This window comes from Eumetopias jubatus, unplaced genomic scaffold, assembly GCF_037043125.1.
Source record: "Eumetopias jubatus isolate StellerSeaLion01/CBP00866 unplaced genomic scaffold, mEumJub1_p1.0 scaffold_16, whole genome shotgun sequence".
Lineage (NCBI taxonomy): Eukaryota > Metazoa > Chordata > Mammalia > Carnivora > Otariidae > Eumetopias > Eumetopias jubatus.
Window position 1 is genome coordinate 47,387,449 of NW_028274822.1, and position 25,329 is coordinate 47,412,777.

Genomic DNA, 25,329 nt, shown 5'->3' on the forward strand with positions numbered 1-25,329 from the left:
CAGTGGATGCCTGAAACCACAGATAGTACCAAACCCTATGTACACTGTTTTTTCCTATATATACACACCTATGATAAAGCTTAATATATAAATTAGGCACAGTAAAAGATTAACAATGTAGAAAATTATAACAGTATACTGTACTATGTGAATGTATTCTTTGTGTCAAGATATCTTACTATACTGTATTCACCCTTCTTGTGATGACGTGAGATGATAAAATGCCTACGTGATGAGGTGAGGTGAATGACTTAGGCATTGTGACGTAGCATTAGGTTACTATTGACTTTGTGACAATAAATCAGAAGGAGGATCTCTGCTTCTAGACTGCAGAAAGTGAAACCATGAATAAGGGGCGACTACTGTATGTTCTTATCAGTCCATTTGGGCTTGGAAATGTGATGGTTTTCTAGGCTCTCCTGTTAATCCAGTAATGGTGATAAACTAACAGGAGTAGGAAGTACACTTACTATGTTACTGAATTGGTCAATGAATCCTAAGTTTTACAAAGCCAGTATGAAAATAGTTTGAAATTCTGAATATGCAATTTTGACTTATTAAAATCAAAACAAGTAAAACCTTTTGTAAAACAAATATAACCACCTAACCTCTTTGCTATGCAGAGCCAGATTTATTAAGATTTATTAGTCATAGTCTAATTTTAGACTATGTCTAATTATTAGTCATTGTCTAATTTAAAAGATCAAAAATGAGAAATCTCAAGTTAGAAAAATAATACGGCAAAACCAAATAGTAATATTCAATAATTACATGAAATTATCCCAGTAAGCTTAAAATAAGAAACTAAGTTGTTAGATTTTTTGAAAAGATGTGCAATAATTAGAAAGGCATATGACTAGTCTTAAAGCTCTCCTCTTAGACTTGTACCAACTTGCTTCCAAGACTCTAGGCTAATTTTAGTTGAAGATGTCTCAGAGCAGGTTACATACCCAGCTGTCATCTAACCCCATCACCTTCCCGTCCGACTTAGCCCTAAGTCCTGGCACTGGCTGGTAATAGACTTCAGAATGCTGAGAGAACTTGGAGTTCCTGTGTTGTGTGGATTCAAACCTGGAACTTGGTAGAAGGTACATTATAATACCAGTCATGCAAGAGAAGAGTTGTAAGTGATGTGGTCTATTTCTTAAGACCTGTCGAAGCTCACTTTTATTAAAATGAAGATAGGTAGATTTGGGGATTTAACTGCCCTGTGTAGGTAAATTTTAGGTCTTTTAATTATGTTGATTTCAATATATTAGCTTATAAAATATTTCGCATATAAGATGCTTTCGAAGACCTTTTTTTTCTCCAAAGATCTTAAATCTCCACATGTATTACAACTACAATTTTAATTTATGTTACATGACTAAGGAATAATAGTATTTTTAAGACTGTGGAAATAAATCTTAACAACTTTGGAGGGCAGACCTTATTTTTTCTAATTGTATGATAGTAATAATTTTCATAATGGTAAGATCAAATTGAAGCATTTTAAGCTGAAATTCTTTGAGTTAAATGGCCAAAGAAACTGGTTTTACTCCCAGATTTAAACATTAATATGAAAAACCATATCCATTTTTTAGGCAGTCATGTAGACTATTATAGATGAATTGTGGTTGGAGATTTTTAGCTTTACCTTATTAAAATAAGATTTAATATTGGTTTCAAATATCTTAATGATTTCAGATCTCTTTAAAACTATTTAGATGAAGTGCCAAGTTTTTTAATTTTCTTTTTTTTAAGATTTTATTCATTTATTTGACAGACAGCGAGAGAGGGGGAGTGGGAGAGGGAGAAGCAGGCTTCCCGCTGAGCAGGGAGCCCCAATGCAGGACTCAATCCCAGGACCCTGGCATCATGACCTGAGCCGAAGGCAGACGCTTAACGACTGAGCCACCCAGGCGCCCAAGAAGTGCCAGATTTTAAAGTAGAATCCAGAAAACTACATTGTTCTTGTGTTTTGTTTTGTTTTGTTTTTAAGAGAGGGAGAGAGAGAGAAAGGGTGGGGAGAGGGGCAGAAGGAGAGGGATAGAGAGACTCTTAAACAGGCTCCACGCCCAGCACAGAGCCCAACTTGGGGCTTGATCTCATGACCTAGAGATCATGGCCTGAGCTGAAATCAAGAGTCGGATGCTTAACCCACTGAACCACCCAGCTGCCCCCAGAAAATGACATTTTGAAACAGAAGTATCTCAACTATATACATTCTTGAATATTTTATTGATTCTGCCTCCTGTTATCATCAAAACCAGTCATAGTAGTTGGAATTCAATGAATATTTGTGAATGAATGTTTGTAGGGTTTTTTTATTTTCACTTGATAATTTTTTCTTAAAGATTTTATTTATTTGAGAGAGAGAGAATGAGAGAGAGCACGAGAGGGAAGAGGGTCAGAGGGAGAAGCAGACTCCCCGCTGAGCAGGGAGCCCGATGCGGGACTCGATCCCGGGACTCCAGGATCATGACCTGAGCTGAAGGCAGTCGCTTAACCAACTGAGCCACCCAGGCGCCCTTCACTTGATAATTTTTTTTAAATTTTTTATTATTGAAGTATAATTGACAAACAATATTAGTCTTAGGTGTACAACAGTGATTCAAGATTTTTGTACATAGTGCTCACCACGATAAGTAGTTACCATCACCATACAACATTATTACAGTATTTTTTTTTAAGATTTATTTATTTGACAGAGAGAGGGAACACAAGCAGTGGGAGTGTGAGAGGGAGAAGCAGGCTTCCCGCGGAGCAGGGAGCCCGATGTGGGGCTCGATCCCAGGACCCTGGGATCATGACCTGAGCCGAAGGCAGACGCTTAATGACTGAGCCGCCCAGGTGCCCCTTATTACAGTATTATTGACTGTATTCCTAATGCTTGCTTCTCATCCCTGTGGATTATTTATTTTTTAACTGGAAGTGTGTACCTCTTAATCATGTTCCCCTTTTTTGCCCACCCTCCCACACTCCCTCTTCTCTGGCAACCACCAGTTTGTCTCTACATTTATGACTTTCTGTTTTGTTTATTCACTTGTTATAAGTGAAATCATGTGGTATTTCTTTCTCTCACTTCTTTCATTTAGCATAATATGCTCTAAGCCCATCCACACTGTCACAAACAGTAGGCTCTCATTCTTTTTTTTATGACTGAGTAATAGTCCGTTGTATATAGACCACATCTTCTTTATCCACTTATCTATCAGTGGACACTTTCATTGCTTCCATATCCTGGCTATTGTAATAATACTGCAAAGAACATAAGGGTGCATATATCTTTTGAATTAGTGTTTTGGTTTCTTCAGAAAAATACTCAGAGGTGAATTGCTGGCTCATGTGGTAGTACTGTTTTTAATTTTTTGAGGAACCTCCATACTGTTCCCCGTAATGGGCACAGCCAACCAACAGTGCATGAGGGTTCCCTGTTCTCCACCTCCTTGCCAACATTTGTCATTTCTAGCCTTTTTGATAATAGGAATTCTGACATGTGTGAGGTGATAACTCATTGTGGTTTTCATTTGCATTTTTATGATGAGTGCTGTTGATTTAATATTTTTTCATGTGTCTGTTAACCATCTGTATGTCTTCTGCCCACTTTTGCATGGAATTTTTTTTAGTATTGAGTTTTATAAGTTCTTTATACATTTTGGATATTAACCCCTTACCAGATATATCATTTGCAAATACCTTCTTTCATACAGTAGGTTGCCTTTTCATTTTGTTGATGGTCTCCTTTGTTCTGCAAAAGCTTTTTATTTTGATGTAGTCCCAATAGTTTATTTTTGCTTTTATTGCCCTAGCCTGAGGAGACATATCCAAAAAAATACTGCTAAGACTGATATCCAAGAGTTTACTACCTGTGTTTTCTTCTAGGAGTTTTATGGTTTCCAGTCTTACATTTAGGCCTTTAATCCAGTTTGTCTTTGTATGTGGTGTAAGAAAGTGGTAGGTTTTATTCTTTTGTATGTAGCTGTTCAGTTTTCCTAGCACCATTTATTGAGGAGACTGTCTTTTCTCCATCATATGTTCTTGCCTCCTTCATGGTAGTTTAATTGACCATGTAGGCATGGTTTATTTCTGGGCTCTCTCTTCTGTTCCATTGATTGGGATCTTTTTGTGCCAGTATGGTAGTGTTTTGATTACTGTAGCTTTTGTGGTATATTTTGAAATCAGGGAGCATGATACCTCTAGCTTTATTCTTCTTTCTCAATATTGCTCCGGCTATATGGGGTCTTTTGTGGTTCCAAGCAAATTTTAGAATTATTTGTTCTAGTTCTGGGAAGTATGTCATTGGTATTTTAATAGAGATTGCACTGAATCTGTAGATTGCTTTGGGTATTATAGACATTTTGACAATATTAATTTTTTCAGTCTATGAACATGGAGTATCTTTGCATTTACTTGTGTCACTGTCAGTTTCGTTCATCAGTATCTTACAGTTTTCAGACCACAAGCCTTTCACCAAATTGGTTAAATTTATTTCTAGGTATTTTTGTTCTTTTTGATGCAATTATAAATGGAATTGTTTTCTTAATTTCTCTTTCTGCTACTTCATTATTAGTATAGAAATAGGGCAGATTTCTGTATATTTTATACCCTGCAACTTGACTAAATGTATCAATTCTAATAGTTTTTTGGTAGCGTCTTCAGGGTTTTCTCTATATAGTATTAGGTCATCTGCAGATAGTGAGAATTTTACTTCTTCATTAACCAACTGGATGACTTTTTTTTCTTGTCTGATTGCTGTGGCTAGGACTTGCAGTACTATTTTGAATGAAAGTGGCAAGAGTGGGCATTTGTCTTGTTTCTGATCTTAAAGCGTCTAGCTTTTCACCAGGGAATATGGTGTTAGCTGTGGGTTTGTCATATATGGCTTTTATCATGTTGAGGTACGATTCCTGAATACGACTTTGTTGAGGGTTTCTATCATAAGTGGATGTTGAATTTTGTCAAATGCCTTTTCTGCAGGAATTGAGATGAGCATATGATTTTTACCCTTCATTTTGTTTATGTGGTATATCACATAGATTGATTTGTGGATATTGAAACATCCTGCCTCCCTGCAATAAATCCCACTTGATCATGGTGTATTACCCTTTTAATGTATTGTTGAATTTGGCTTGCTAATACTTTGTTGAGGATTTTTGCATCTCTGTTTATCAGGGATATTGGCCTTTAATTTTTTTTTGTAGTGTCTTTGGTTTTGGTATCAGGGTAATTCTGGCCTCATAGAACAATCCTGGAAATGTTCCTTCCTCTTCCATTTTTTTGGAATATGAGAAAGGTAGGTATTAACTCTTCCTTAAATCTTTTGTAGAATTCACTTGTGAATTCATGTGGTCCTGGACTTTTGTTGGGAGTTTGATTAATAATTCAGTTTTATTACTAGTAATCCGTTTGTTCATATTTTCTGTTTTTGTTTCAGTCTTGGAAGATTGTATGTTTCTAGTAATTTAATCATTTCTTCTAGAGTATTCAGTTACTTGGCAGATAATTGTTCATTATAGTCTCTTAAAACCTTTTGTATTTCTGTGGTGGTATAATTTTTCCTCTTTCATTTCTGATTTTATTTTGGGGGACACTCCTTTTTTCTTGATGAGTCTGGCTATCGGTTTATTTTTTTTTTTTTAAAGATTTTTTTTTTTTATTGATTTGAGACAGAATGAGAGAGCGAGAGCACGAGAGGGGGGAAGGTCAGAGGGAGAAGCAGACTCTCCGCCGAGCAGGGAGCCCTGGCTATCGGTTTATTAATTTTGTTTATCTTTTCAAAGAACCATCTCTTATTTTCATTGATCTTTTCTCTTTTCCTTGTTTCTGTTTCATTTATTTCCACTCTGATGTTTATTATTTTCTCGCTTATAGTAACTTTGGGCTTTGTTCTTCCTATAGTTCCTTTAGGTGTAAGGTTAGATTATTTGAGATATTTCTTTTGAGGTAGGCCTGCATCACTATAAGCTTCCTTCTTAGAACTGCTTATGCTGTAGTCCTAGATTTTGGAATGTTGTGTTTCCATTTTTAGTTGTCTCAAAGTAATTTTTGATTTTCTGTTTGATTTCTTTGTTGACCTTTGGTTGTTTAGTAGTGTGTTGTTTACCCTTCATGCATTTGTGTTTTTTCCAGTTTTTTCTTCTTGTCATTGATTTCTGGTTTCATACTGTTAAGTTATGGGGCACCTGGGTGGTGCAGTTAGTTAAGCAGTTGACTCTTGGTTTTGGCTCACGTCGTGATCTCAGGGTCATGAGATCAAGCCTGTGTCAGGCTCTGTGCTGAGTGCAGAGTCTGCTTAAGACTCTCTCCCTCTGCCTCCCCACCCCCTCTTTCTCTCTCTCAAATAAATAAATATTTAAAAAAAAAAAAACCTTCATACTGTTATAGTCACAAAAGATGCTTGGTATGGTTTGTCTTAAATCTGGTATTTTGTGGCCTAGCATGTGACCTACTGGAGGATGTTCCATGTGCACCTGAAAAGAATGTATATTCTGCTATTTGGGGATGGAATGTTTTGTACTTATCTGTTAAGTCCATATGGTCTAATGTGTCATTAGGCCACTGTGTTCTCTTTACATATCAAAAAATATATATATAAATATATATAATATATATTATATAATATATATTTTGTATATATTATATATATATTTTTTGGTCTGGATGATCTATCATGATGCCACTCTTCTTACTCATTTTTATTTTGGAAAATGTAGTTATTCATAAAAATGTGAATTTAACATATTGGTCATACTGTTACTAAATTAATAAGCAAAAAGTGTTTTGGGGTTTTTTTCCCTAATATAGTAAGTAGTGGTAGTTATAGCTCACAGTAAAAGATAACTAACTCTTTGGATCCTCAATTTTTAAGTGTTAAATCGATCTTCAGAACAAAAAGGTTGAGAAATGCTGATCTATACCAGTAAATTACATTGGAGGTTCTTTTTGGTTTTTTGTTGAAGTAAAATGTATATATAGTGAAATTCATAGATCTTAAGTATATAATTTAAAGAGTTTTGGCAAATGCATTTACCCGTGTAACTAACACCCCAATCAAGATGTAGAATCTTTCCGTCACTCCAGAAATTTCCCTCTAACTGCCTTCCAGTCAATCCCTACCCTCCGTAGACCATCACTTTTGTGATTTCTGTTATTGTAGATCAGTCTTGTCTATTCTTGAAGTGTCTTGTCTATTCCATTATAAATGGAATCATTAGAGTACATATTTCTTTTGAGTCTGGCTTTAATCACTCAACATAATGTTTTTGAGATTCATCCCTGTTGGGTATATCAGTGTTTGTTGCTTTTTTTATTGTCGTTTGGTTGAAAATGCCACAATTTGCTTATCTGTACCCCTGTTGACATCTGGGGTGTTTCCAGTTTGGAGTTTTTATGAATAAAGCTGCTCTAAATGTTCTTACATGCATCTTTTTATGGACATATTTTCATTCTCTTTGTTATGTAAGAGCTGAGTTTTGGGGGCCCTAAGGCAGGTATATGTTTAAGTTTATGAAATGTAACTGAACTGTTTCTCAGTGTCATTGCATCATTTCTCAACACTACATGACAATTAAGGTGCTCCATATACTTGCTAACATTTGTTGTTTTATGGGTATGACATAGTATCTCATTGCAGTTTTAGTTTATATTTCCTAATTGATTTTGTATGCTTGTTCATGTTTATTAGCCATTTTTATATCTTTTGTGAAGTATGAGATTTGCCTAAATTGGATTGTGTGTCTTTGTAGGAATTCTATTTATATTTTGGATATAAACCTTTATCAAATATACATAGCATGAATATTTTCCCATCTTTTGAAACTTGCCTTTCCATTTGTTTAATAATGAACAGATGTTTTTAATATCTTACTTGCATTAAGGCTTTTTTGTGTCTTCTCTAGGAATCTTTATCTATCCCAAACTTTGAACCACTACCTTTGGCACTCTCTACTGTCATTGAAGATGTGTGTTGTTCAGGTCAACTTCCTCAGTCTCTCAAAGTACACAAATAGCTTTTTAAAATCATTGTAACTATGGAAGAATTATTTTATATTAAAAATGCACCATGGGACAGTTTACTCAACATAGATTCCTAATTAACAGAAAACCAACTGGCATAAAGTTTTTCTCAGCAACGGTGACTGAAGATGTGTTCTAACTGCAGGTTCAACAGAGCTTAGAATTTAATGGTAATGGTAATAAGAATGGGTGACTCAGTCGATTAAGCATCTGCCTTCAGCTCAGGTTATGATCTCAGGGTCATGGGATTGAGCCCCGCATTGGGCTCCCTGTTCAGCAGGGAGCCTGCTTCTTCCTCTCCCTCTGCTGCTCCCCCTGCTTGTGCTCGCTCTGCTTGTGCATTCTCTCTCTCTCTAATAAATAAATAAAATCTTTAAAAAAAAAAAAGAATTTAAGTAAATCTGCAACAACAGACTTCCACGTTCTCAAGAAGTGGAGAGGTGAATAAGAGCGTGTGTAGAAATTTATCCTTTCAGGTAGAGACATGAGTTATACCTTCTGTGATTCTTTGTCCTAACCAGGAGCTAAGGGGTAGAGAGTAGTACATTTCCAAAAATGAAGCTTGATACCTTTCACGTGACTTGTAAGTAAGAATATGTTCACCCAATGATGAGAATATGTTTACCCATGTGATGAGGTTTCTTTGGACATCACTTCCTTTCACCCTTTTTTAATGAGTAGATTTATAAACTGTATTCCAGATACACTTTGTGAAGATTGTTTCAAGTAAGATTATCCATAATTTGTGAAATGAAATGACTTTTTATTACAGCCATAATTGACTCCTGTAACATTGTTTTAAAATCTAATCTTCAATTTTGTGAATATAATTTTATAGTTTATTTCCAGTGGCTTCCTACTTTAGAAAACTGTTTCAGTTTGGGTGATTAGTAAGCATTAGTAGTATAATAGAAATTAAAGATGATTAGATTCAAATACAAGCTTTGTTCATTAGGATCATATAATTGACCCTTGAGCAACATGTGTTTAAACTGTGTGGGTCCACTTAAATATGTGGATTTTTTTCAGTCGATACAGTACAATACTATAACTGTATTTTCTCTTCCTTATACTTTTAATAACATTTTCTTCTCTGACTGACTTTACTGTAGGACTATATATGTTATATACAGTGTGTGTATATACATACAAAATATGTGTTAATCAGACTATGTTATCCATAAGGCTTCTGGTCCAATAGTAGACTATTAGCAGTTAAGTTTTGGGGAGTTAAAAGTTATACACAGATCTTCAGCTACATGGGGCAGGGGGTCAGCATCCCTAACCCTTGTGTTGTTCAAAGGTCAACTGTATTGGGACTTGGGGAAGATAGGATTTGGGTGGGGGGAGAAGAGACATAGTAGGTACATTCTGCAAATAGATATACACACAAAAGTTCAAAAAAAACATATATACATACACATTTTCAGTATTACAATTAAAGATGTATTAAAATCGCTCTATGAAATTATTTTCTTAGATATTTAGTTCATTGATTTGATCTTGAATCAAAGGTAAGAATTAGGTGGTTTTTTGCTTTTCTAAATATCCAAATGAATATCCTACTTAAATTTATGATTCCTTCAGAATATTTAACGAACAGGTATTTGTTAAGTACAAGTGAAAATATGTGTTAAGAAATTTGGTTTTTGAAAATGTTTTCTTAAGTGACTTTGAGACAAAATTTGATTGTGTTCTTTATACCTCACTTGCTACTTATCTCTCATTTTTTCACTGATTTTCCTTGGCCCATTTTTAACTTGAGATGTTAGGGAAAACCATTTATTTTAAAACACTGAGCATGTGGTACATGCAAAATACTCTATACTGTGAGAGATACAGAGGAGAATAAGACATAATTCCTAATCTTGGGGAGACTACACTTCAGTGAGTAGGAGACATGTATACAAATAATGGGATAAATGAAGGTAGGAAAAGTAAAGAATTGTGATACTTAAGCAAAGTGTGGAACACTAGTCTACCTCAGTGGTTTAAATTGGGAATGTTAGAGCTGCTTTTAAAATCCCATCGCTAAGAGCATGTTTGAGTTCTAGATCATTCCCCCAGTAGATATTGAAGAGAAACCCGAGTGGAGGAGCCATGCTTAAAGTCTTCCCCCAGTGATGTGGTGAAAGGAGTTACCTTCTACCCTGAAGACAGGAGTCAGTTTATTATTTTTTTTTAAATGTCCTCAGCCCACTGGTATCCTGTCACAAGGGAGACCACTGGCTCAACCAGTCATTATTCTGTGTGTGTAAAAGCCTTACGAGGGGGAGGTAGCACGTGTGTTAAAACCATTTCACAGTCTGCTTTTCTCTAAGGCAACAAAATACTTCTTAGCTATTTCTCTGTGCAAAACTATATAGTTACGAATATTGTTCAATAAACAGTTTTTAGATCATCTTTTGAAATTGTAATTAGTAAATTATTCATCCAGAAAGTATTAATAATTTTAAATCTTTAACAACTCCGACGGAAAAATGAGATGGTTTTTCACTGAAGTAATTAATAATAACATTAGTATCCACTTTATGTTGAGAGTTTCTACTTGCCAGGCACTGGGATGAGTGTTCTTACCTCACTGGCAAAGTCTCATAGTAAAAAAAAAAATACATATTTTTAAAATTTCTGAGCACATAGTATACGTGTATAAATGCGTATATGTGTATTACTGGAACAGAATTTTCATTTACAATACCTACCTTGCTAGATGTAGTCTGTTTCATTTTTTTAAAAATGCTGGTTATATGAAACATTACATTGAGTTTACAAACCACCCATGAATTAGACTAAAAATTTTTAAAAACTCCACTGTAGTTGCATTGTCTCATTGGAACCTCACCATGATATGAACTTTTTATCTCTGTGGAGTTACGTATATATTTTTAAACAGAAACACTGAGGCTTGGAATAGGTAGTTACTTGTTGGAGGTTGCACAAATCAGTTGGCAGCCGGGGCTCTGAAACCTGTAGCTAAGGATCTGGAGTTAAAGAATCCTAGTTCTGCTACTCATTAGATGTGTGACCATGGACAAGTTACTTAACGAGTGCTTAGTTTATAGCATTATTTTGAGGATTAAGTGAGGCGATGCATGTTAGGTGGTTTACACAGGATCTAAGATGGAGTAAATACTCACTAAATGTTATAGTACTCAAACACTTTGTCTTGGTAAAACCAGTTAAAGTTAGCTCAGTGATACTGTGATGTCAGAGTATTTGTGAAACGTTGCTTGTAAAAAAACAAAACAAAAAAAACCCTGAACTTTTCCTGTTCTCCCTGAAGCATACAGATCAATGATCGAGGTCTTTTTAAACGATGAAGGTAGAATGAAGCTAAATATGCAAACTGTTAAGATTCCTGGAATTGTGGGTGAGAGAAATGTTGGAGAGAGCTCGTGTGTTCTTGTGAGAGGGACCTGGGTGACTTCACAGGCCCCATTGTAAAAGGCATAGGGGACAGGGCACTCGGATCTTGTCACAGTGGTCAGCAATGAACAAGCAAAGGCTCACCCTAAAGGTCCCTAGCTATTTTTGTGTAAAGAAAGGGGCTTGAGACACATATTTTTTGGTCATTTAAAGAGTTAAAACATTTAAAAACTCTGGAGTGGGGTGCCTGGGTAGCTCAATCACTTAAGTGTCTGCCTTTGGCTCAGGTCATGATCCCGGGGTCCTGGGACCGAGCCCCGCATCGGGCTCCCTGCTTGGCAGAGAGCCTGCTTCTCCCCCTCCCATTCCCCCTGCTTGTGTTCCCTCTCTCACTGTCTCTATCTCTGTCAAATAAATTTTTAAAAAATCTTTAAAAAAAATAATAAAAATAAAAACTCTGGAGTGAAGGAAGCCGCCTTAAACCAAGACCCAAAAGCTAAAAGCTATTTCTAAAAAAAACCATAAAAGACATATTTGTGCAAGTTTTTTTTGTGTGCAAATGATTCTCTTTGCAGTCTACATGATAAAAGATTAATACCTATTATATACAACAAATTCTTAAAAACTGACAAAAAATTTAGTAGTATAAATGATATAAATAAGTGATTTATATATGTATAAATTCAAATGGTCATTAAACATGAAAAGATGTTCTGATTCACTACTAGTCAAAGAAGAAAAGCCATACAGTATGCTTTTCTAATAGACTGACAAAACTTGGGTAAGAACACTTGACACTGATCGCTGCTGGTGGGGAGATCAGGAAAAGTGCTCTCATCGATTGGTGGCAAAATATGAAATTGTTAAAACCCTTTCAGAAAGCAGTCTGGTAACATTTGGGGAAATCTAAAATAGGTGTACTTTCTGACCCAGCAATCTTATCTTTATCTAGTTCTCTGTCCCAGAGAAATGAAAACATCAGATTTAAAAAGAAAGATAATAAGATGTTTTTGCTGCATTGTTGGGCAAAAGAAAAAACAGTGAATTCCTTTCATGGAGAATGGCAAAATGTATTTTCCTATACAGTATTCTTGTCATGGATTATGATTCACTCATTGAAAGGATTAGTTTACCATTTGACTTGAATAAATTTCCACAAAATGTGGAATGGGAAAAGCAAACCATAGACAAGTGTGTATAACTAGTATTCTGGTTTGGAATCTTACAGTCAGAAATCCCCTTTGTGTGCACACATGCTCTATTTGTGACTATCTGACAAAATGTACAAAAGTATAGAAAAATACCTATCAGATAAGAACAAAATGAGAAAGGACTGCATTAAAAATAAAACCAGTGGGGCATCGCGTGGCTGAGTCAGTTGAGCTTCTAACTCCTGATTTCGGCTCTGGTCCTGATCTCAGGGTGGTGAGATCAAGTCGTATCAGCTCCATTCTCAGCGGGGAGTCTGCTTGGGATTCTCCTTCCCCTCTGCCCTTCCCTCCATCCTCGCTCGCTCTCAATAAATCATCTTAAAAAAAATAAAACCAGCATACATGATAGGATACTGATACAAAGTTACACATATGTGCATGTGTACCTGTGCCTAAAGATATTAGAAAGATACACTTATATTTATCAACTCGGAGGGGTGTCCTTGATATATTTAGTGAAAAAACATTTTGATCTGTAGGGTAATATTTCAGTAAAAAAATATATATACTTGTATATGCATGTTTGTGCAAAGAGAAAAGTATGGAAGGGAGCCCTCCAGGCTGTTATATTAGTATTAGAGGTGGGAAGAGATGACTGGCTTGTTCATCCATGGATTGTTTCAGTTGGTATATAACATTTTATATTTGAAAAATGAACCACGTTTCTCATTATGTTTACTTTCACTTGGTGGTAAATGCTTGAGATAATCTTTGTTGTTGTAGGTTATGCTGGTTTTGATATAGAACTTGAACTTCTGAAAATTTAAGATTATAAAACTTTATGAATTAAGGAATTTACCATTTTTTCTGCAGTGATTATTAATAGAATGGTGAAGTGTTTTTATTTTTTCCATAGAGAAAATATTGAAAGATAGCTATTTAAGTTTCAAATATAGATTATGATCTAACGTGTATAGCTTCTCCAAACTTGGTTTGGCAAGTTATACTATAAACAGAATCAGAAGACCAGTGTTAGATTTGAAAAAAGTTTCCTGCAATGTAGATGGTGAGTAAAATATTTATAATAACAGAAAGCTCATACAAATTGAGAAGCTAATTTAGTGAGGAGATGATATCACCAATGACTATGAATGTTTTTACCTTAATATGTGTGTACTTTATAAAAATAATAAAGAATTTTTAAAATTCTTGAAGACTGAGGTACAGGTAAGAGACTGAGACTTGGTGCCCTGAGGCTTGAATTGTCCCGGGCACCACTCTATTCTCACTACAGATCTAGCTGCCAAGTAAGGTGAATGTACAGCTGCGCAGTCTGGGCTTGGAGGTCTGTCCCAGGTTGTGCAGGTAGGCTGTGGCAAGAGTGTGCATTGTGGCCCTGGTTTGAGTCCCACAAATCTTTTATATTCTCTGTGAAAAAGAGCCCGCACCCGAGGATAACGCTATTTCAGTAGAGTACACATATGTCTGTGCACAGCTGCACAAAAGAAGCAAACCTGAAAATCATGAAGCACCTGACATCTTCCAGCCACAGCTTCATTTTTCCTGCCTTCATTTTATAATCTTTTTCTACTTTTTCAGAGTCTCCTTGAGTTAGGACACCTGGGTGGCTCAGTCGGTTAAGCATCTGCCTTTGGCTCAGGTCATGATTCCAGGGTCCTGGGATCCAATCCCACTTGGGGCTTCCTGCTCTGCGGGGAACTTGCTTCTCCCTCTGCCTGCAGCTCCCCCTGCTCATGCGCTCACTCGCTCTCCCTCCCTCTCTCTGTCTCCGTCTCTCTCTGACAAGCAAGTAAATAAAATCTTAAAAAAAAAAAAAAAAAATTGTCTCCGTGAGCAGAGTGTTCTGTGTTTCCTGGAGTTATGCCAGGGAGCAAGAGTGGGAGGCCGCGGGCTTGGTGTCCGGCAGGTAGCCCCGCAGGATGTGTGCAGTTCACAGGAATTTGAGAGGCTCTGTCGGGCTGAGCCTCACGTATAGTTTCTGCCATCTAAAACTACCTCAGAGATTTGGGGGATAATGATCTCCTGAACTTGAACAACTTTTTTTTCAGAATAAGGAGGATTCTAGCACAGCATTTGTTAGTCACACTTCGTGAACTAATTTGGTTCAGTTTGGGGTCTGTCCACAGCTCTGGGTAGGGGGAATAATGGCCGGGTTACACACTGAGCCGTTTGCATCACACAGATAAAACAGCTTGTGGTGGGACTTTTCACTCAAAATCACTTATTGTGTTGTGCAGATCGTCGTAATGTCATCTGTATGCTTGAAAATAGAACCAGGACATATCATTCTCAGTCCCTGGTACCGGGTGTTTTCTCTCTGAAGAAAAAAAGGAAGCATAGAATTCAGGATATAATGACTCTCAGACAAACTCCAAGGGAAGAGAATAATCGATCTATGGTTTCAGCCTAAAAATTCTGATAGCTACTCTCCTCTGTTCTTACTTCTGCCTGGAGTAATACCTGCTTCATCCAGTATCAATAGGGTTTTTGTTTTTTTTTTTGGTCCTGGGGGGGGTAGTGAAATTTTTAAATATAGAAACATATCCTTTACAGTATGTATCTATACAGTATATACTTAAAACTTTAAAAAGTTTTAAATCTATCTAATTATTAAAAAATTTGATTCCCTCTGCTTCTTTAAATAATACTGTAGAATATCTAGCATTTTCTTAATGATTAGATTGTGGACTATCTCTCATTGATTTAGACTCCCATATTTGAGTGATTTTGGGTTCTTCCCCCAGGCTTAGAGCAGTACTGTCCTTGTGTTTTCAGAAGCAATCACAGAAATCCAGTGTGTCCAGTAGTAGCCACTAGGCACTCATGACATTTGAGCACTTGAAATGGGGCTACTGTGAGTGAGACATGGAATTTTTAGTTTTAATCTTAGTTAATACAAGTTTAAATTATAAAAATGAAGCTAAGATATTTTTTCGTTAACTGCCATTTTACTGTTTTGGTAAAGTTAGACTTCACTTTAACTGTTGAAAACTGAGCTAAATTGAGATGTGCTCTAAGTGTAAAATACACATTGGATTTTAAAAACTTGAGATGGGAATAAATGTAAAGTATCTCAATTTTTTATATTCATTACATGTCAACATGCAAATATTTTGGATATATTGTGCTAAATACAATATATTTTTAATACAATATTGCCTATGTTCATTATTCTGTCCATTAGATCTCTACAGCTTATTTACTACTCGTTGCAGGTTTGTATCCTTAAACACCATCACTTTTATCCCCCCAGTCCCTAGTAACCACCATTTTACTCTTTGTTACAGGTTTAGTGTTTTTCGATTCTGTATATAAGTGGTACCATACAGTACTTGTCTTTCTTTGACTTACCTCACTTAGCATAATCTACTCAAAGTCCATCTGCATTGCGAATTAGCGATATCTTCCTTTCTTGTGACTGAGTTTCCTCCATTGTGTATATGTACCACATCTTTTTTATCCGTTCATCCACTGATGGACATTTGGGTTGTTTCTACATCTTAGCTTTTGTAAATAAAACTGCAGTAAACATGGGGTGCATTTATCTTATCAAAATCCTGTTTTCATTTCCTTTGGGGATATATCCAGAAGTGGAATTGCTGGATCATATGGTAGATCTATTTTTTATTTTTTGAGGAACTTCCATGTTGTTTTCCATAGTGGTTAGACCAATTTACATTCCCACCAACCATGTATAAGGGTTCCCTTTTCACCACATTCTCACCAGCACCTGTTGTCTTTTGTTTTCTTGATGGTAGCCATTCTAACAGGTGTGAGGTGATAGCTCATTGTGGCTTTGATTTGCATTTCCCTGGTGATTAGTAATGTTGAGCATTTTTTCATTTGCTCATTTTGATTTGGAGAAATGTCTGTTTAGTTCTGCCTATTTTTTAATCAGATTTCTTTTTACTAAGTTGACTGAGTTCTTTATATATTTTGGACATTAACTCCTTATCTAATATATGGTTTGTAGAATTTTTCTTTTGTAGGTTGTCTATTCATTTTGTTGTTTCTTTTGCTGTGCAGATCTTTTGAGTTTGAGATTAGTCCCATTTGTTTTTTTCTTTTGTTTGTGCTTTTGACATCCCCACCCCTCAAATGATTGCCAAGACCAATATTGATGAGCTGCTTCCCCATATTTTCTTTTAGGAGTTATGGTACCAGGTCTTATGTTTAAGTCTTTGATCCATTTCTTAGTTAATTTTTGTGAGTGGTGTGATATTGGGGTCCAGTTTCACTGTTCTGCATGTGTGTCTGCAGTTTTTCTTAGCACCATTTTTTGAAGAGACTGTCCTTTCTCCACTGATTATTCTTGGCTTTCCTGTTGAATAGTAGTTGACCAGTATGCTGGGGTTTAACTGTAGGCTTTCTATTCTGTTTCATTGGTCAATGTGTCCATTTTTAGACACATGTTAGCTGTGGTAGCTGTGTTAATATTAACTGTGAGTTTGTCACACATGGCTTTCTATTCTTTTTTTTTTTTAAGGTTATATTTATTTATTTGACGAGCAAAAGCAGGGGCAGTGGCAGGCAGAGAGAGAGGGAGAAGCAGCCTCCCCACAGAGTGGGGAGCCGGATGCGGAACTCGATCCCAGGACCCTGGGATCATGACCTGAGCTGAAGGCAGATGCTTAACTGACTGAACCACCCAGGCACCCCGGGTGCCCCAGGCTTTCTATTCTGTTCCATTGGTCTATGTGTCTATTTTTGTGCCAGTACCATACTTTTTTTTATTACTATGGCTTTATAATATAGTTTGAAATCCAGAGGCATGATATCTCTGGCTTTGTTCTTTTTTCTTAGTATTGCTTTGACTATCCAGGATTTTTGTGGTCCTACACAAATTTTAGGATTGTTCTTCTGTTTCTGTGAAGAATGTCTGTTTTTGTTTTTGTTTTTTTTAGATTTTATTTATTTGACAGAGACACAACGAGAGAGGGAACACAAGCAGGGAAAGTGGGAGGGGGAGAAGCAGGCTTCCCGCAGAGCGGGGAGCCTGATGTGGCTCAATCCTAGGACCCTGGGACCATGACCTGAGCCGAAGGCTGATGCCCAACAACTGAGCCACCCAGGCACCCCAAATGTCTTTGATTTTTTGATGGGGATTACATGGAATCTGTAGATTGCCTTGGGTAGTATGGGCATATTAACAGTATTCTTTTGATCGTGAACATGGATGTCTTGCCATTTGTTTGTGACTTTGACTTCTTTCAGCAAAGTTTTGTAGTTTTCATTGTACGGATTTTTCACATCCTTGGTTAAGTTTCTTAGGTATTTTATTGTTTTTGATGCTATTGTGAATAGGATGGTTTTATTTCTTTTTCAGTTGCTTCATCATTAGTGTAAAGTAATGTAATTGATTTGTCTGTCGATTTTGCTGAAATTGTTGATTAATTCCAACAGGTGTGTGTGTGTGTGTGTTTACTGATTCTTTGGGGTTTTCTATACTGATCTTCCTCAATTTACAATGGGGTTACATCCCAATAAACCCATCATAAGTTGAAAATATAAGTCGAAAATGCATTTAACATACCTAACCTACCCAACATCGTAGCTTAGCCTAGCCTACCTTAACCATGCTCAGAATATTACATTAGCCTACAGTTAGACAAAACCATCAATACAAAGCTTGTTTTATAATAAAGTGTTGAATATCTCCTGTAATTTATTGAATACTGCGAGGGAAAAACAGAATGGTTGAATGGGTGCAGAATGGTTCTAAGTGTATTGGTTGTTTACCCTTATCATGTGGCTGACTAGGGGCTGCAGCTCCCACTGCCTGGCATCATGAGAGAGTATTATACATGTTGTTAGCCCGGGAAAAGATCTGAATTCAAAATTTGAAGTATGGTTTCTACTGAATGCATATCACTTTCACACCATTGTAGTGGATGCCTTTTATTTTTTTGCCTTGCCTAAATTGCTCCAGCTAGGACTTCCAGTATTGTATTAAATATGAGTGGTGAGGGTAGGCATCCTTGCCTTGTTCCTGATCTTAGAGGAAACGTTTTAAGTGTCCTTTCAGTGAGTATAATGTTAGCTGTGAGTTTGTCAGATACACCTTTATTATGTTGAGGTGTGTTCCTTCCATACCCAATCTGTTAAGGGTTTCTAATTTTGTCAAATGCTTTTTCTGCATCTATTGAGATGGTCCTGTGATATTTATCTTTCATTTTATTGATGCTTTGTTTTACATTTATTTGTGTATGTTGAACTATACTCACATCCCAGGAATAAATCCCACTTGGTCATGGTGTGTAATCTTTTAATGTGTTCTTCAATTCAGTTTGCTAATATTTTGTTGAGAATTTTTGCATCTGTATTCATCAGGGATATTGGTTGATAGTTTTCTTGTGGTGTCCTTATCTGGTTTCGTATCATAGTAATACGAGCTTTGCAGAACGAGTTTGGAAATGTTCCTTCCTCCTTGATATTTCCTAAGAGTTTGAGGAGGGTTGGTGCTAATTTTCCTTTAAATGTTTGGTAGATTCTTCAGTGAAACTGTCTGGTCCTGGAGTTTTCTGTGTTGGGAGTTTTTTTGTTTGTTTATTTTTAATTACTGGTTCAATTTCTTTCCTCCTTAATTGGTCTGTTCAGATTTTGTATTTCTTTTTCATCCACAGTCTTGATAGATTATGTGTTCTGGAAATCTATTCTAGGTTATATAATTTGTTGGCATATAATTGTTCATAGTAGTCTTTTGTGATTTTATGTATTCTATAGTATCAGTTGTAATGTTTTTTTCATTTCTAATTTTGAGGGTTTTTTTTCCCTTAGTCTAGCTAAAGTTTTGTCAATCTTGTTTATAATTTCAAAGAACTAGATCTTAGTTTCGTTTATCCTTTCTATTGTTTTTCTGCTATTTTATTTATTTATAGTTTGATCCTCATTATTTCCTTCCTTCTATTTTGGGCATAATTTGTTCTTTTTCTAGTTCCTTGAGGTGTAAAGTTAGGTTGTTTATTTGAGATCTAATTTCTTAACATAATGCATTTATTGCTCTTAATTTTCCTCTCAGACCTACTTTGTTGCATCCCACAATTCTTGATATATTGTGTTTTCATTTGCATTAGTTTCGAGATAATTTTTTATTTCCCTTTTGGTTTCTTTTTTGACCCATTGGTTGTTTAGAACAGTGTTTAGTTTCCACATATTTGAATATCTACTCACTTCCTCTTATTGATTACTAATTTCATGCATTGTGATCAGAGAAGATAGTTGGTGTGACTTCAGTCTTCTCGAGTTTGCTAAGATTTGTGACCTATCATATGATCTGTCCTGGAAAATGTTCCATGTGCACTTGAGAAGAATGTGTATTCTGCTACTGTTAGAATATTCTGTATATGTCTATTAAGTCCATCTATCCTAAGGTGCAGTGTGATTTCATTGTTCTTTGGATAATCTACCCATTGCTGATACTGGATACTGACTTCCTCTGTGGTTACTGTATTTTCTTAATTCCTTCCTTAAGATCTATTTTTTTTAAGATCTTATTTATGCGAGAGAGAGAGAGAGAGAGAGAGAAAGAGCGAGCATGCTCAAACACGGGGAGGGGCAGAGCGAGAGGGAGAAGCCCTTTCCATTCCCAGCAGGAAGCCCGACTCGGGGCTCAGTCCCAGGACCCTGGGATCATGACCTGAGGTGAAGGCAGATGCTTAACCAGCTGAGCCACCCAGGCTCCCCCGCTTAGGATCTACTATCAGTTGCTTAATAGATGATCAGTGCCCAGGTGTTCAGACTATATATTTATGATTGTCATATCTTCTTGATATATTGACCCCCCCCCTTTATCATTATATGACCTTCTTTGTCTCTTAGTACCCTTTTTGGCTTGAAATCTATATTGCCTGATACAGGTATGGTTACAAACTTTTTTTTTCTTTTTTGGCTTGCAGTATCATCATCCATTCTTTCATGCTGAGCCTATATGTGTCTTTAGAGCTCCTATTAGGCAGCACATAGTTGGCTCTTGTGTGTGTGTGTTTGACGATTTACTTATTTATTTTAGAGAACACGTGCATAAGCGGGGGGTGGGGAGGTTGCAGGGAGGGGCGAGAGAGAGAATCTTAGACACCCCCCTCCCCCCGCCCAGCCCAGTGTGGAGTGCAGAGCCTGATGTAGGGCTTGATCTCATGACCCAAGATCATGACCTGAGCAGAAACCAAGAGTGGACACTCAACCAAGTGAGCCACCCAGGTGCATGGCTCTTGTTTTTCTTAATCCACCCAGTTACTCTTCCTTTTGATTGGTGAATTCAATCTATTTACATTTAGGGTGATTATCGTTATGTAAGGACTAACTACTGCCGTTTTATCTTTGCCTTCTGGTTATTTTATCTCTCCATTGTTTCTTTTTCCTTCTATTTCTACCTTTTTGTAAGTTTGTGGTTTTCCATGGTGATTGCTCAGTTTCTCCCTTTTTTATGTTTTGTGTCTCTGCTCTAGATTTTTGCTTTGTGGTAACCATGAGGTTTACATAAAACATCTCATAGATAGATAAAGTAGTCCTTTTCCTGCTGATAGCACTCTGTCTTCATTCCCCTACAAAGATTTTATCCTTTGTTATTACAAATTATCTCTTTTTATGCTGTGACTTTGTTACCAAGTTGTAGTAGCTATAGTTACTTTCAATGCTCTTTTCCTTTATGCTCTAATAGGAGTTTAATACAGTATTCTAAAAAAAGAGTTACAGTATTATTACTTGCCTGGTTAATCAGATTGAATTTTGTGTACTTTCATCTTTTCGTTTCTTCGCTTGAAGAGTTCCCTCCAACATTTCTGTTAAGGCAGGTCTAGTGGTGGTGAACTCTTTTAGCTTTTGGTTTCAGGGAAAGCTTTGGTTTCTCCTTCATACCTAAAAGTTAGCTTTGCCAGGTAGAGTGTTCTTGGCTGGCAGTTGTTATCTTTAAGTATCAATATGTCATTCCTCTCTCTCCTGGTCTGTAGAGTTTCTGCTGAGAAATCTGCTAATAGCCTACTGGAGGACCTTGGTAGGTTACTGTATATTTTTTCCTGGGTGCCTTTAAAATTCCTTCTTTCTTATTGACTTTTTGAAAAGATCGATTGATTGATTTGAAAGAGAGAGAGAGCATGCAGAGGGAGAGGGAGAAGCAGGCTCCCTGTAGAGTGGGGAGCCTGATGCAGGGCTTGATCCAAGGACCTTGGGATCATGACCTGAGCCAAAGGCAGATGCTTAACCAACTGAACCACCCAGGCACCCCTATTATTGACTTTTGACAATTTTAATATAATGTGTCTCGGAGAAGGTCTTTTTGCCTTGAGAGAGTAGGGTGTTCTGTTAGCTTTGTGGACTTATGTATCCAGTTGCTTCCCCAGGTTTGGGAAGGTCTCAGCTATTATTTAAATGCATTCTCTGTTCCATTCTCTCTCTCTTTCCTTCTGAGATACCCATTATTCTCTTGTTGGCATTTCTGATGGAGTCCGATAGTTCTCAGGGTGTCTTCACTTTTTTAAAATCTTCCATCTCTTCCACCTGAATCATTTCTATATTTCTGTCCTCAAGCTTGCCAATCCTCTCTTCCATATGATCTGCTCTGTTTCCAGCACATTCTAATACATTTTTCATCTCATTTATTGAGTTCTTCAGCGCCAGAATTTATTTCTTTTTTTAGAATTTCAGTCTCTCTGATAAAGCACTTCTATTCATTAATTTTATTCCTGTCATCACCATATTGCCATTCGGAGTTTTCTTACAGCTCATTGAATTTCATCGTAACTGCTCTTTTAAATTATCTATTAGATTGCAATATTCCATGTCTTTGGGTTCCATTGCTGGAGAAATGTCATTATCTTTTTATGTTACTGCATTACAGTGATTTTTCATGGTGTTGGATGAGAAGTGCCACCTCCACATTTGAAGGCTTTGTTTACTTCAATTCTTAACAGTTCAGCAGGCTGATAGGTGGGGGTTTTCCTTTTGTTTTCCAGAAGATGGGGCTATAACACAACTTTTTGATTTTTGATAACCAGAGCTGCCTTTCTGCTAGGTTGGGAGCGTGAAAAAAAGCAGAGTGGTGGTAAAGTGGGAGGGAGGTATGCACTTAGCACTTGCGGCTTTGGGTATACCCATGGCCAGGTGGGGGGATCTTCAAGTGGGAATGGTTCCAGAGGTTTGTGGGCCAGCCTCTTGTGGCAGAGAACAGGAGATGCTTGCCTTCAGTCTCTTTGCCTACTTCTCTTTCCTTCCCTTCCTCCAGCCACTGGGGGTCTCTTCTCAGGGAGCGTGGTTCCTCCAGCTGCAGTGCCTGTTGCCAGGCCGACCCCCACTTGCTGCCTTATCCCACCCCCTCCTCTGCCGGGAAGGTGGTGCCCGCTCACTGCGGGCCTGCCGCTGCCAGCTCCCCTGCCTGGCCCACCCGCTCTAGGTACACAGATGGTAGATTTCTTGGGCACCCTGCTATGCTGTGCAGCGGCGCTGTGGGGTTCCCCCCCACCAGGGTATGTATGTCCAGTTAGTTGTAAATCAGAGGGGAGAGAAGAAGAATGACTCACAGCACCATGATGCTGACATCATTCCCAAATAAAATATATTATTAAAATGGACTTATCTTGTTCTCTTTCCTTTTTTAATGTAGCCCCTGCAAAATTTAAACTTGTATATGAAACTTCATATTTCTGTGGGAGGTTTCTCAACTTTGGCACCACTAATATTTAGAGCTGGATAATTCTTTGTGTGGGGATCCAGCTTGTTCCCTAGAGGATGTTTAGTGACATCCCTAGCCTCGCTGTCCTAGATCAGCTTCCCCCCCTAGTGCAGAAGTGCCATTCTGGGCCATGACAGAGAGGGATTCAGCCTCTGTTGGAAACCTTCACTTAATAAGAATGTCTTCTTTATCATTTTTGGAATTAATTGTAAGACCTTTATATCAACATCCTATAACTTCTACCAGTGGTTCTAGTCTTAATCACTTGAGTAGCGCAGATTAAACCAAATTCTTTATGAAAAAGTTAATGCACGTTAACAGGCCTTATACATTCTAAAGTTCATTCAACAATTACTTAAACTCCTCCTTTGTGTTAGGCACTGTCCTAGGCAACAGGGATAAGCAAATGAAACATAAGTTCTTGGGGGACTTGCAAACCATCCTGGGGGATGTAGCTAATACTCAGGAGCCTGCAGTAGTACGTTATGTGTTGATCAGCACTGCGAAGAATACCGAAGCAGGCAAAGGTGCGTAGGGAATGCTCTTGTTGGGTGGGAGGGGGTGTGGGGGTGCTATTACTCCTGGCCCTGTCCTCTAATACCCCAAGACCTCTGTCATGCCTACTGTTCCCCAGGCCTCCAGTTTCTTTTGTTTCTTCTGGAATGCACATTGCCTGCATCCATTGCTTATAAATGTTTTCTGGACACCTTTGCCTAGCCTCTGATAATTCTTCCTGAGTGGAGGTGTCGAGGCTCCTTTTAAAAGTGGCACATGGAGCTGAATCCTGGCTCTGGTCTGATCATTGCAGAGTTGTCCTTAGAAATGTTCTAGCTGCTGTTCTCCTTTTGGCAATCTGAGATTGCACCTGCCTTTTTGGCAGCCTTGTCGTGCTGTTGACTCAGATTACAGTCAACAACCCTGAGGTCTTGTACTGTGCTACAGCTTCCACATTGTATACTGGTCCTGAAGGCCAGTGTTTCTCTTGCTGCTTTTGATCAGCTTATTGCACACGGTGTGATCTGAAGGAGTTCGTTTCTGCGTGTCTTCCACAAGAAATACCTGGGCTCTGTGATGGCCCATTACCCTTCACAATCCCTTTTACCTCTGCTTTCTGGTTGTGTTCTAGAATAGATAATGTTGCAGATAATCCAGCCTCCAGATGAATGAGTAACTACTACAGTTTCATAAAACATCATGAGATACGTGGATAAAAATGAATGTGGAATATTTCCAGGTGGGATTCTTGGCTGGGAATCCTGTAATGATTTCTAAATTGAAAATTTAAAAAAAAAAAACACAAAAAACCTTGGATGTCTTTTATCTTCTTGCTTCCAGAATATTTCTTATTCTTCTTGCCTTTAATCCAAATAGTAATACATACCTGTACACTCAGTGTAAGCATTGGTTGGGAGGAATTACAGCCCCTCTTTCCGTCTTCACAAAGCTTATTTCAGGCTCAAGCTTCTAGCATCTGTTCTATTTCTGGCTTTTTCATAGACAAAAGATAGAAAATATAGTTGACCCCTGAACAGTATACCTCCCAGGGAGTAGAAAACCCATGTGTAATTTTTGACCCCTCAAAAACTTAACTGCTAATAGCTTACTGTTGACTTAGAAGCCTTACCAATAACATAAACCATCAATTAACACGTATTTTGTGTGTCATAGGTATTTTATACAATATCTTACAGTAAAGTGAGCTAAAAATGTTATTTAGAAAATCATAAGAGAAAATATATTTACTGTGCTGTATTTATAAAAAACCCACATACGAGTGGACTGGTGCAGTTCAAACACATGTTGTTCGGGGGTCAACTGTACACGTCTCTAAAACTGCATTGTACATGCAAATGGTAGATAATGGCAGGGAGTCTGTCCCTCGGTTCCCTTGTTCATGTCACAGAGATTCATAGTCCTGGATTGTGGAGAATGTGATTTAAATACCATCTGTGGCTACTTATCCAGCAGACTGGTTAGATGACAGATCTGCCAAATGAGCAGTGTGTGTTTCTAAAAAAGAAAAATATCAGAAGAATTTACCATGGAGGATTTAAAAAATGTTATTTATTTGAAAACCATATTAACTTCTATAATTCAAATTAATTAGTTTATAGAGTAAAAGTTCTTTAG

At 37.3% G+C, this 25,329-nt stretch overlaps 1 protein-coding gene across 8 annotated transcripts in view; it reads left to right on the forward strand.

Annotated features, from left to right (window-relative positions):
• The window catches only part of OSBPL1A (oxysterol binding protein like 1A), a 230,944-nt gene that overhangs the window by 174,878 nt on the left and 30,737 nt on the right, over window positions 1-25,329 (forward strand). The window lies entirely within an intron of this gene.